The following is a 13,466-nucleotide window of genomic DNA, read 5'->3' on the forward strand; positions in this document are numbered from 1 at the left end:
AATGATAGTAGAGCTTTGAGACTATATAAAATAAAGCTCCCGGAAGCATGTGGCCTCGAAGTGGCCGCACGACCTCTTATAGTCTAGCCCACTGATGTGCCTAAAGCAGCACACATGTGTTTGGTTTTAACATACTTTCTTGTAGTCTCTGATGTACATTCTCCGACCCTCTCAGAGAGCCCAGCAAGCTACTGAGAGTATCCCGCCCACATGGAAGAGACTGGCAAGCTCCCTGTGGCGTATTCGATATGCCAAATACAGTAACAATAACAGGTCTCATTCTCTTGACCCTAAAAGAGCCTCCAATCATTGGGAAATATGAATAAGGACAGGCTGCTAAAATCTGAGGGCTGGGACAAGCAAATTGATGAATAACGGGATGACAGCGATACAGTGATAGTAGAGCATAAAAAGCATGGATAGTAATTTGAATAAGTTGGAGAAAGCCTCTCATCAAGTTTATGCAAAAGACAGTCTAGTCACTTTTATAAAAATATACAGTACGTTTGTATATCAAAGCGTGAAGGTTGGGCTAGAGACACAGTACAGGATATAAGACACTTGTCTTTCATGTAGCTGATTCCACATGCAATCCCTGGCTTTGCATATGGTCTCCTGAGTAATACCAGGAATGATCCCTGAGCACAGATCCAGGAGTAAGCCCTGAGTATCAATGGGTGTGGCCCCAAAGCAAAACAAAGTGAGAAGGCAAAGTGGCCTTTAGAGAATTAAATCCAGAAATTTAAATAGAATTAAGAATTTTTAGTAGTTTATACACTAATCTTATAAGAATTAGTTTTAACTATGTACTTTCTCCCTAGAGTATACCCCTTTGTGTTTTACATAAAAGCTTTGAGTATCTACATGCTTTGCATTTGAACTTTAAATTTGTCATTTCAGAACGTTTTTGATAACATTCTCTGCTCCAAATATTCCAATATGTATTTCATCTGTTTCTCCTGATATCTGGGGAGTTGGGGGAAGAGGATGCTATTGATTTAACATTGAACATATGGTTCCTAGCAGTGAGCCTGGCACCCAATAGGCATTTGGTATTTGTTCAGTGAACAGCAGAGTAAGAGTAAGGGAATGCTATGGTAAATATATTTTGGAGCTAAATAAGCTTAGTGACTCTATCACTAACAAACAGGTCCAAATGTATTCACACCCAAGACTCTCACTACAGGGTTGCTGGTTCATGAGATTCTAGGGAAAGTTCCTGAGAGAGCAAACCATAGAGTCTGCCCTAACAGCTCTGCCCCTTGCAGAGAAATGGCAGTGAATATGGGTTTTCATAGGACTAGAGATTATTCTGAGATCTTCCTGTGTTACACAGCCCTTCAGGATTCTCAGGACATATCAGAAAATCCTGGAGAGATGCCAACTTCCATTCCTTCTTTTAATTCTGTGTCAGTCTTGAGTTATTCTCATCCATGCCTCCTGCTAATGCTGCTCCTTGGGTCTTAGTGACTGATATGGGATGAGAGCATGGCTCTAAGTTAACTAGTCCTGAGAGATGTTCTTAATCTGATTTTTATGGGGTGTGTGTGATTAAAATTAATTTTTAATATGTGAGACAAACAACAAATCTGTGAGTCAGACGTTTTTATCACATTCCAGAGCATCTTCAATAATTCATACAAAGAGCTCATATGGTAGACTGCTTCTTGTGTTTGGAATTCACCTGAATACATTTAAAGTTATAAATTCAAAGCAGAGCAGTATCTTGGTTACCAAGGATCATGGGGATTCTGGGATGGTAAGTTATGTTTGTAGTGATTACAAAGTTTCAGGACTGGAGTGATAGTACAGCGGGTAGGGTGTTTGCCTGGCATGCAGCTGACCTGGGTTAGATTCCTCTGTCTTTCTCGGAGAACCTGGCAAGCTACTGAGAGTATGCTGCCCTCACAGCAGAGCCTGTCAATCTACCCATGGTGTATTTGATAAGCCAAAAACAGTAACAAGTCTCACAATGGAGAAGTTACTGGTGCCCACTTGAGCAAATCAATGAACAAGGGGACGACAGTGCCACAGGGTTTCACTGTGGGATAATGATAAAGTTTACTGATGATGGTTGTACGACAACATGAATGTACTTTTAAAGATACTTTTTATATTGTTCTTACCTTTCCTCCTTTCATTCTCCTTTCTTCCTTCTCTCCTGCCTCCCTCTCCCCTTCCTTCTTTCCTTCCATAATATTTATAGAGAAATTTCTTTTTCCAGTATCTCTTGATATCTCTATAACATATAGCAAGTTAAAAAAACTATATTAAATGGGAGTATCTATTCTGGTGATACACATGGGAAATAATTAACAGAAAAATAAGTAGGACATGTAATGACAATTGCCACAGAAAACAAGCAGGAAAGTGGTAAAAGTGTATATTGGAAAGTGGTGGTGTTGTTGCAAACACAAGCAGAGTGGTGAGAAGAGTAAGTGTAATGGTTGGTATGTGGCTAGCAAGGCCCTAAAGTGCAGGGGTTCACCAGCTTGCCTCACATTTTCCTTGCTAAGAGCCTCTACATCTAGCAGTTTTCTCATATTCAAGCACAATTACTGTCATTGGGGTTAGAAGCAGCATGTGCCTCAGGACCTCAAATCTGTGCTACATGGAAGCAATTCTAGGAACCAATTCCAGAGCCTCCTTCTAAGCTGTGTACATTCTACACTGTGTTGTTAAGGAAATTTACCAGCAACTTATTTTTGTTAATTCACTCATTCAGCCACATCCTAAAAGTCTGCATGCCAATCACTATCCAGAATGCAGGGAATCAAGGAGAAAATAGGCACAACAGTCACTGCCTGAAGACTTGTATCTAGTGCTAAAGGAAAATATTAACCTAAGCATGACCAGGGAGATAGCACAAGTGTTCGAACCCCAGCATGGTATAACCTCCCAAATGTTTCTGGGTGTGACCCTGGAGGCCCTCTAATAGCAGGGCCCAAACAGCCCTGCATCCTCAGTGCATTCTCACTGCATCGTGCATTGCCAACCAGGCCATATATCACTGAAAGGGGCCCCTGGCCCCCTTGAGCACCACTTGGAAGTCCCACCCCCAAGAAAACCCCAAATAAATAAACAAAAATAAATTCAATAAAGTGGTTCAGAAGTCTAATTACAATATATCCATGAAGGTTATTCCTGTAGAGAAAATCAGGGCTGGACTCAGCTAGAAGGGGGAAAAAATTGGATGTCTTAAGACATGACCATAGCAGTGATTTATAGTAGCTCCTTTCACTATAAGCTTGTCCATCATTACATGTTTACTGTTACATATATGCCTTTGGATTGATGCATTAGAATTAGCGATAGCACAATCACCTGTTACTAATCATTACATCTTAACATGAGGAAGATGTAAGGGCTATTTGGCCCATTAAAAATTTAAGAATCAGAAATATTCTTATTAGTATCACTGTATCACTGTCATCCCATTGCTCATCGATTTGCTCAAGTGGGCACTAGTAACATCTCCATTGTGAGACTTGTTGTTACTGTTTTTGGCATATCCGATATGCCACGGGTAGCTTGCCAGGCTTTGTCATGCGGGTGAGATAGTCTCAGTAGCTTGCCGGGCTCTCTGAGAGGAGCGGAGGAATCAAACCCGGGATGGCCACGTGCAAGGCAAATGCCCTACCTGCTGTGTTCCAGCCCATTCTTATTAGTAGCTTGTATTTTTAGAAGTTTTCCTGATTGCAAAATGCAACATAGTTATGTTGTATTTCTAGTTATCAGTTTTTTATTCAGGCGTTAAAGTTGGGATAAAGAGAAATGAGTCACAGTGTGGGGTATGATTAGTAACCATGGGACCTGGTGTAGCAGAGAGAGGGAGAAAAGAGTTGAAGCATTCATATTTCTAGCAAAGCCTCCTTCATTCAATCAGCTAAAGAAAACTCAGAACTAGGTAAAAAATTCAGGTAGGAGTATTTTCAAAACTTTCCATCTCTGACTAACCAAGGGAAAATCATAATTAGCTTAATAGCTGCTGCACCACAAATAGATGCTGCACCGATGTTGTCCTGTTTACATTTTCAGTAAATTATACTTCAAGCCTTTTAACCTTACTTTGCTGCGTTTCTTGAGATACAATTCACATATATTAAAATTAACCCCTTAAAGTGCTTTTAGTATATGCCTAACATTGCTACATCATTAACTCTAAATTCAGAATGTTTTCACCAGCTGCAAAGAAATCTTATACCCTGCTTCCCAAGTCCCCGGTAACTACTAATATATTTTTGTGCCTAAAGATCCCTACTATATACATTTTATATAAATATCAATATACAACATGCAGCATGTTGCCTCTCTGTCTGGATTTTCTCCATGTACTATAATGCTTTCAAGAGTCATACATGTTTTAACACATAGCAGTACTCCCTGTTTATTATAGTTGAAAAATTTTTTAATTGTATGGATATATGCCAGATTTCATCAATCAACTAATGAACATTTAAGTTGTTTCCACTTTTTTACTATTAGAAACATTCCTATACACAGTTTTTATTTCTCTTGTTTATACTTACCAATAGAATTGTTGGGATACATGGTAACTCTTACATTTAACATTTTGAAAAGAAAACCTTTTTTTTCCAAAATGGTTGCATCATTTTACTGCCTAAGAAGTAATGCACAGGGGTTCACACAGGGGTTCCAACCTCTTTACAAATTTCCAATACTTATCATTGTCTTTAATAATTATATTATTAATCAATTCTAGCATTGTGGAATGGTATCTCATTATAGTTTTGAATTGTATTCCATGATAGCAATGTTGAGAATATTTTCATATAACCCTTGGCAATTTTTACATCATCTTTAGACTGATGAATAGTCTAGTTCTTCGAATATTTACTTATTGATTTATCTGGGTTATTTGGGGGAGGGCTAGGTCACACCCAGTGGTGCTAGGGTTTACTCCTGGCCCTGCACTAAGGGATCACTCCTGAAGGTATTCAAGAAACCATATGGACTACTAGGGATCAGACTAGGTTTGGTCATATGCAAGGCAAGCACCTTACCTACTATCTCTCTAGCCTCCCTTTGACCTTCTTAAATTGAGTTATTTGTGTGTTGCTGTCTTTTTTTGTACTTTAATTGTGTAAGTTTATTGTATTTCCTTTGTTTTAGATAATAACTACTTAATAAATATGTGGTTTGTTAATATTTCCCCTAATTTTTCTTTTGTTTTGTTCCTTGTATTTGTTTTATTTTTAGATAATAAGCACTTAATAAATATGTGGTTGTTAATACTTTCTCTAATTTTGTAATTTAACCCTCCTACTTCTTCATAGTGTATTTTCCTACCTATAACTTAAAGTTTAAATTTTATAAAGTTTAATTTTGGGGCCAGAAGCAGGTATCAAGTTACTTCCCTTGCATTTGTTTCATCCCAGTTTGACCTCCAGCATCACATATGGCCCCTGTGTACCACCAGGACTGAGCACAAAGTCAGAAGTAAATTGGTAACTTCACTGGGTATGTCGTAAGACAAGCCATAAAAAAATAAAATAAAATAAACAAGTTTAGTTTACTTATTTTTGGTTTGGCTGCTTGTGCTTTGATGCCATAAACCATAGACTAAGAACATGAAGATACCGTTGTATGTTTTTTCTTCCCAAGCATTTTAGAACTACAGTTTCTAAATTTATTTGATTAATTTTGAGTTATTTTTATATGGTGTAAGTAATATTTACTTTCATTCTTTTGCATGTTTATATTAAACTGTCCCAGCACTACTTAATAAAAATATATTGGGTCCTGTTGAAACTTAACTAACCAAAGATGTAGATGTTTTATATATATGTATATATGCATATATACATATACATATACACTCAGTTTTATTAAGTTGGTCTATAAGTGCCACACTGTTTTGATTTCTGTAGGTTAGTCATACAGTTTAAAATCATACAGTTGGAGTTCCTGTAACTCTTTTTTCATAATTATTGCATGCTGGTGTAACAAAAGTAACATAATCCAAATTCTTAAATGTTGGGGGGACTGAAGTTAGCTTGATTCAGAAAATTTATTGAAGACATTCTATTGCATAACAAATGCTTTGCAACTTAAAACAGCATAATTTTATTAAATCTCGTCATTCTGAGAGTCAGGAATCCAGTCAGGGCTCAGATGAATGACCCTTTTCACTACAATGACAGTTATGTACTGATATTTGCTAATTATTGCCAATGACTTGTGGGGGAAGTGACTAGGTTGTGGCTCAGAAAGTCCCTTTATCATTTCCTCTCCATTCATTTTCTCCAGTAGGGTAGAAATTTTTTAAAGAGGAGGTTTAGCTTTCCACAAGGTGATTCAATAAAAAATAAAATAAAATAAATAAAAAAATAAAGAGGAGGTTTAGGAACTCTCGAGAAAAGGTGAAAACTTGGCTGAAAAAATGATATCACATCACTTCCAAGATAAAATATGGATCAAAGTAGTCACACACTGACAGAGTCAAGAAAAAGTAAATTGGAACCCATAGTTGAAGGAAAATGTTATCAAGAAATTTACATCCACAAATTGATAAGCATAATCATTGGTTTAGAGAATAGAGATAAAACATTGTCTTTTTATCCATAGATCTCAAAACTTGAAGGGCAATTGTTAGGAATATTGGGTCACATACTTTACTTTTTAAATCACTATGAAAAGGAGAAAGGGTGCAACTAATGATTTTGCTTGGATGACCGTCATGAAACAGGATGATCCCAGGCAAACTGGATTGATAATAATGCTAATTTGGGGACACTGAAAAGGAGCTGGGGGAAAGTTCAAGTTTAATTTTCTTGATATTTCACAACTTTTATTTTACATAGATTTTTCAATCTGAGAGGAGCAAAGATGTTTGGGACAAGACTTAGTGGTTTTTCGGGGGTATTAGTGGTTCTGTTGTCAGGAGTGACCCCTGACTACGCTTGGGGAACCACATGTGGTTTCAGGAATAAAAGTGGGTTCTATCAGGTGTGAGTCAAGTGCCATAACTCCTGTACCATCTATTTGGCCCCTAAACTTCATATTTTGTAAAAAGTTGATTGGAGAAAGATTAGTGAGAAGAGCAACCTAAAAGATTCTAGTACATGTCAAATGCAGTCAGTGTAAAAGACTATGATCACTAAGAACAAATTTACATCCTTTTTTTAAAAGTATGACTTTTAAATAAATAGGAAAATTTCCCAGAAAAATAACTTTATGACAAAATCTAACTTGCACAGTGATGAATAAACTACTAATTATCCACTCCATCTGTAACATTGCTGCTTCTATTTTATCCCAACAGCACTCCTTACAGAATTTTATTTTTACTGAAGTTTTTTCTTAGAGTAAAGTTGACTAAGAATTCAACTCCCAGAGTTTTCCAGGCTAAGACTAAAAAATGCCTCAAAGACTTAAAACATCAAAATGTGTGTATTTTTAAACTGGACTAATTTTGTGTTCAGGTGTAGAGCCAAATAAGAAACACCTACTGGGCAAATGAAAGAGAAGTTGTCTGTCATTCTTCACTCCCATATAAGGCTGTTGAGGCTGTAAAATGTTTTGTGTGTGTCTGTGAGTCTTTAGATTTGGCATTCCAGAAGTGGCTGAGAACAATTCCTATGAACTACTATTAAAAGGAATAGGAAAACTCCCTGGAGGAGTGTTTTTGAAAGGTTTAAAAAAACTGAACTAAGAATAAAACTTTAGACAAGCTGTATTCCCTTTTTATCTACCTTCTTTTGAGTTTTTGGGCCACACCTGGCAGTGTTCAGGGGCTATTCCTGGCTCTCTTGGAGATCACTCCCACCAGATCACTCAAGGGACCTTGTAGTGATGGGGATCAAAAAAGTGTCGGTCACATGCAAGGTACTAGGGCCTTAACACTGGTACTATCTCTTTAGCACAAGATACATTTCATAGTGGCTACTAATGCTTGTTTTCACTCATTAGGACTTATATTTCTTTTATTGCTTTCAGTTAAGGTTTCTAAAATCAAAGGAACATACCAATGCCACTTTTTATTAAGATAAGACAGAAATTCCATTTGTTTCCTCTTTATCTTGACTACAAAGGTCAATTATTTGTTTTTTATGTGAAAACTAAATGATAAATTTGTGTTTTAAGGTGTTTTGAGGTTAAAAAACACAGTAGATGGATAGTGGGAAGAAGAGTGGAGGATGAGAGCGAGGAAAGGATAGGCAGAGAGTTCATTGAACATATATTTTATTTGACCTATTACATGTCAGGTTCTGGCTTAAGTCTGGGGGCATCAAAATGCTGCAAGATTTCTTCAATGTATTCTATTCTTGTATAACCAGAGAAACAGTAAACAAGTTAATTATAAACACAATAATTACAGGCTATGTTAAGTGTCCCTAAGGAAATACAGAAGATGGCATGATGGAAAGCATCTGGGTGAAGCAGGCAATACAGAGCAACCAAGATCATCAGAAAAGGCCTCTTGGGAAGAATATATTTGAGATTATCCCTGATAGATGAGAAGCAGAATGCCACTAAAAGTTAAGAGAAGTCCATTTCAAACCGAGGAAAAAACTATACAGAACCATTCACAATTTTCTGTATGCAGAGATATATATCTAGATAGATAGATAGATCTATATATAGATATATATTTATATGCTACTTTGTAGATGTTTATATAAATAGTGGATAAAAAGCAAAAGACATTCCAAACAATTTTACTAGTTACTATTTCAATGATTTAGATTATAGATAATTTGCTCAAACAAGACCAAAATCTCATTCCAATAACAAAATTAAAACTATTGCTATCAGAACACAAAATACTTGCTAACTAGTTGTGATTAGAGGCAATATTTTTCTTCTGTAAGTTTCCGCTTTCCTACATATAAATTATAGACCTGCTAGTCACTTTCTGGAATGTTCATAGCTCTAAAACCCTACTTATTAAGAAGTGGAAACTTGAGACCAAGCAAGAAGTCAGAAAAGGAACAAACTTTTATTTAGGGAATAGGAACACCTTTCATAATATGTACCATTTAAACCTACTAATATTCTGGATAAAATGGCCTCCTTTCTAATTATAAGAAATGAAAGAAGAAATGAAGTCAACCAGGAGTCATTTCCCATAGCTTCCTGCTGAAAGATGAGATCTGACCCTAGGAACACTGACCCTAGAATTCTCTGAAGGAGGTTAGAGTATGTGCTCTGGAGATTGGAAGACTTGGATTCAAGTGTTACCTCTGTGAATCCTCTAATACTCCTGAACAAATATTTTCCTCACTCTGAGATGGTTTCTAATGTAAATAGTATCATCTACCTAATAGGAATAAGGGTTGGAGCGATAGTACAGCGGCAGAGCATTTGCCTTTCACGTGGCCGATTTGGGTTCGATTCCTCCACCCCTCTCAGAGAGCATGGCAAGCTACCGAGAGTATTTCACCCCCACAACAGAGCCTGACAAGCTACCCGTGGTGTATCCTATATGCCAAAAACAGTAAAACAAGTCTCATGATGGAGACATTACTGGTGCCTGCTCGAGCAAATCAATGAGCAACGGGATGACAGTGACCTAAGGAATATTGAAAAAATTAAAATAAAACTGTTCATAAGGTATTCTGTCGGCCCTTGCATGTAATAACTGGCGGTTGCTTATTTTTTCCCCTAAGGTTCCATAGCAGCTCTAAATTCTCCTATGCTCTAGATTAATCCTCTTATCATTGCAAATTATAGAAGTTAGTATATCTTGAGACATATATAGATAAATAGAGATAGATGAATATATTTAGATATATGCTTTTAAGATATTTAAGTAAAAAGAACATTTAGGGTCTTGTAAACCACCAATACCTAAATATTTTTTTTAAAAGAATAGGCCAAAAAGGCAATGAAAAGGTGTTCTAATCACTAGTTATCAGGGAGCTGCAAACTAAAACAATTAGATACCATCTCATGCCACAGAGACTGGCACACATCAAAAAGAACAACTGGTGCTGGCATGAATGTAGAGAGAAAGAAACTCTCATTCATGCTGGTGGGAATGGTCCAGGCTTTCTGGAAAACAACATGGATATTCCTCAAAAAACTAGAAATTGAGCTTCTATACAACCCAGCAATACTACTCCTGAAAATATATCCTAGAGACCCAAAATTATAACGCAGAAAAGCCATTTGCACTCTTATGTTCATTGCAACATTATTCACAATAGCCAGAATCTGGAAAAAACTCGAGTGCCTAAGAACAGATGAGTGGATAAAGAAGCTACCATACATCTGCACAATGGAATATTACTTGGGTGTTGGGAAAAGTGAAGTCATGAAATTTGCTTATACATGGATGCACGTGAAGAGTATCATCTTGAGCTCTCAGTCAGAGGGAAACTGACAAATATAGAATGATTTCACTCATTTGTGGGATATTCACACACATACATACATAAATAAACATCGCATATAAATAACACTAGAGACAGAAACAAGGGCCAGGAGGACGGTCCATGGCAGGAAACTTGCCACAAAGCAGAAGAGGGAGTGCAGTTAGGATAGAGAAGTGATCACTAGGATGATAGTTGGATGGAAATGATCACCCTGGACAAAAGCTGTGTGCTGAGCTTAGTTGGCTGATTCTTCCACTGCTGGTCTCAACCTGAGTCACCTATTCACTCAGTCTTCTGGCAGCTTAGCTGGATGTGGATTGCCCAAGACGGTTTCACTGCTTAGCAGCAGCAACGTTATAAGCTCAGCTCTTTCCGCTCATGGCTATCTTCTCTAGGAGATTACAATACTCGAGATCTCAGGGTCTCAAGAGGAGAAAGTGGAAACTGCTTCTTCTCAAAGAGAGACTTGAAGGTCATGTAACATCCCGTCTGTCACAATCTATGATCAAAATAAAGTCCCCATACTAGTGAAGAAGACAAGAGGAAGGAAAATGGGCTTCACTACTTGATGGGAGGGACACAAGGTCAACTTGCAACAGATTGTCACATCCATATTTGCAAGAAATTGACCATAAAGAATTAGTAGCAACAACAAGAGAAAAAAAGAGTGTGCAGTAATGTATTCATTATAAAATCATGACAGGCTTCTCTCCAGAAAGAATATTTCCATGAGTTTCAATAAACTGCTTTAAATTTTAGTTTTTGTTCTCTGATGACACAAATGCAAATCTATCACATACATACTGAGAGCAGAATCATCTGAACATTTGAGTGTAAATGTTGCCAGAAAACCCCAGTTTCTGTGCATGGCTAATAGAATATTGTACATGTAGTCTCTGACATAACTGGATGCACCACTCAAAATATTCTTTTGATCAGATAATAACTGTGTAAGCCTTTCTTTCTCTAGAAGATTTTATTTTGAAGTCTGAACCCCGAAACTGTCAGGTATCTGAAGAGGTGTCCAGAGTTTTGTTTTTTTCTATTAACTCAATGTATGGCAGAGAAGATTATCCTTAAATCTGTCCAGAGAGATTCCCTGTGAGAAAATGGGGGTATTCCAGGATACACACTCAACTCATTGGTTGAGATACGCCTTTTATTTATTTTTGGAACAAGCACTCACCCAAGTTGCCAAAAGTGGTTGTTAATGAGGGTTTTGTTTTATTTATTCAGTTGTAAGTTTGGAACAGGAAAAGAGCTAGAATTAGAAAGCTCTTTCCCACTGTAATGGCCTGTACTCACTCTCTCTCTCTCTTTCTCTCTCTCTCTCTCCATCTTTCTTTTTCCTCATTTTCTTTGCCTACTCATTCTATACTAACACGCTTCCCACAGTAACTTAAATATATTTTTATTGCTTGCCCACATTCACATTACAGCACATGTGAGGATGCCCTAAGGCCAGGTGCCTCCCTCTATTACAAAGCTTCTCCTCACGTGTAATTCTGATCAAGCATTTACCATGCATCACCAGAGTAACAAAGGCACTGCAGCAATGATCTAATTTAATTCTCCCAACAACACACTGACATATGTAGTATTATTTTCTTTGATTTACAAATGAAATTGAGGCTACAAAGATGTTAATCTTAGAAAACACAGAAGAAAAATTGTTGATTAAATTTGTGTTAATATGCAGATAGATCACTTTGAGTGGTACTGCCATCCTAACTATATTAAATCTCCCAATAGCAGTGTTTTATAGTTTTTACTCTTGTATTTCCTACTTGAACAAACTTGTCTCTAAGTATTTTATTTTTTTGATTCAGTTTAAAAATGGAAATTTTCTTTTCAAAATTTTCATTGCTTGTGTATAGAAAATGCAACTGATTTTTCCCCTATCTTATAGCCAACAACTTTACAGAAATCAAATTATTAATTATTAACTTTACAGAAATCAGATTAATTATGAATAAAATTAAATAAATCCAACACTTTCCTCCTAGTTTCTCAACCTGGCAAATCCAGTTTCCACCATAAAAAAATTCTAATCTAGTCCCAAATCACATACCTCAGAAAATGCTGAACCAGGAACAGAGCCTATACTGTGAGATCTCAATGCTTCACTAAGGCCTTGGTTTACACCTGGTAATCTAACATGGTCAGACTTGCAAGTTCTGTTTCAATCATCATGTAAAAAGGTTGCAGATTATTATGAATTTTTCCTATTTATGAATTTCCCTATTTAGGATTTCATCTAAGGCCTCTAAGCCAAAGGTAATGGGTACTAGACATGCCTGATTTTAGAGAAAATGCTGACGTGTTCTCAGTCATCTCCTTCCAACTGGAGGTGGCCAACCTGATCTTTTGATCCCTAATCAACCCCCACCACACAAGCCAACCCCACTGAGCTTGTTTTACAGAGGAGAGAAGGCTAGAGAAAGTTTATGGATGTCAGTGGTAGACTGATGGAAGGTTGCTGAGGAAAATGTGAAATGTTCCCACATGCTGCTCACCCTACCTTAAACCAAGGCTCAGGGCCCCAAACAAAGTTGAAGTTGAAACTGCCTGTGCTCAAGAGGCTTATGTCCTCCTCCCTGGCTCTCACAAGCTGCACAATCAAAAACCCGTGACAACACAGCTGTGGAGTGGAACAGGAGAGTTATTGAGGGTCCCCCAGAGCAATGGAATAGGGCCAGCAGATGCTCTTGACCTGGAGATACCACATGGAAGGCTTGTGACAAAAAACAAAAAAATTACAGGTGAGCAGGCTGGCTGGCAGCACCTAGCACTCCAGCTCTTCACAGGCCATTGAACTGGGCCTCCACAGCTTTGAGTGGAATCAGGCTGTCTGAAAGCTCTCCCTCCCTTGATTTCTACCTGAAGGGAGAAACTAGAAATGAGAAGTTATGAGTTAAAAAACAGGGCAAGGGTCAACAGCTATCTCAGAAGATTTGCCAGAAGCTCTTTGATAGGACAGCAAAGAACCTACAAATGTGCCCTGTGGGGAAAATAAACATTAAAGGAGTTGCTAAACTGAAGAGATGGTACTAATAACCACAATCCAGCCACATCTATCTCAGAAAAGAAGCGTGACTCATCACCTTTCCTCTCTGTCCTTCTCTG

This window comes from Sorex araneus, chromosome 1 (assembly GCF_027595985.1).
Source record: "Sorex araneus isolate mSorAra2 chromosome 1, mSorAra2.pri, whole genome shotgun sequence".
Taxonomy (NCBI): domain Eukaryota; kingdom Metazoa; phylum Chordata; class Mammalia; order Eulipotyphla; family Soricidae; genus Sorex; species Sorex araneus.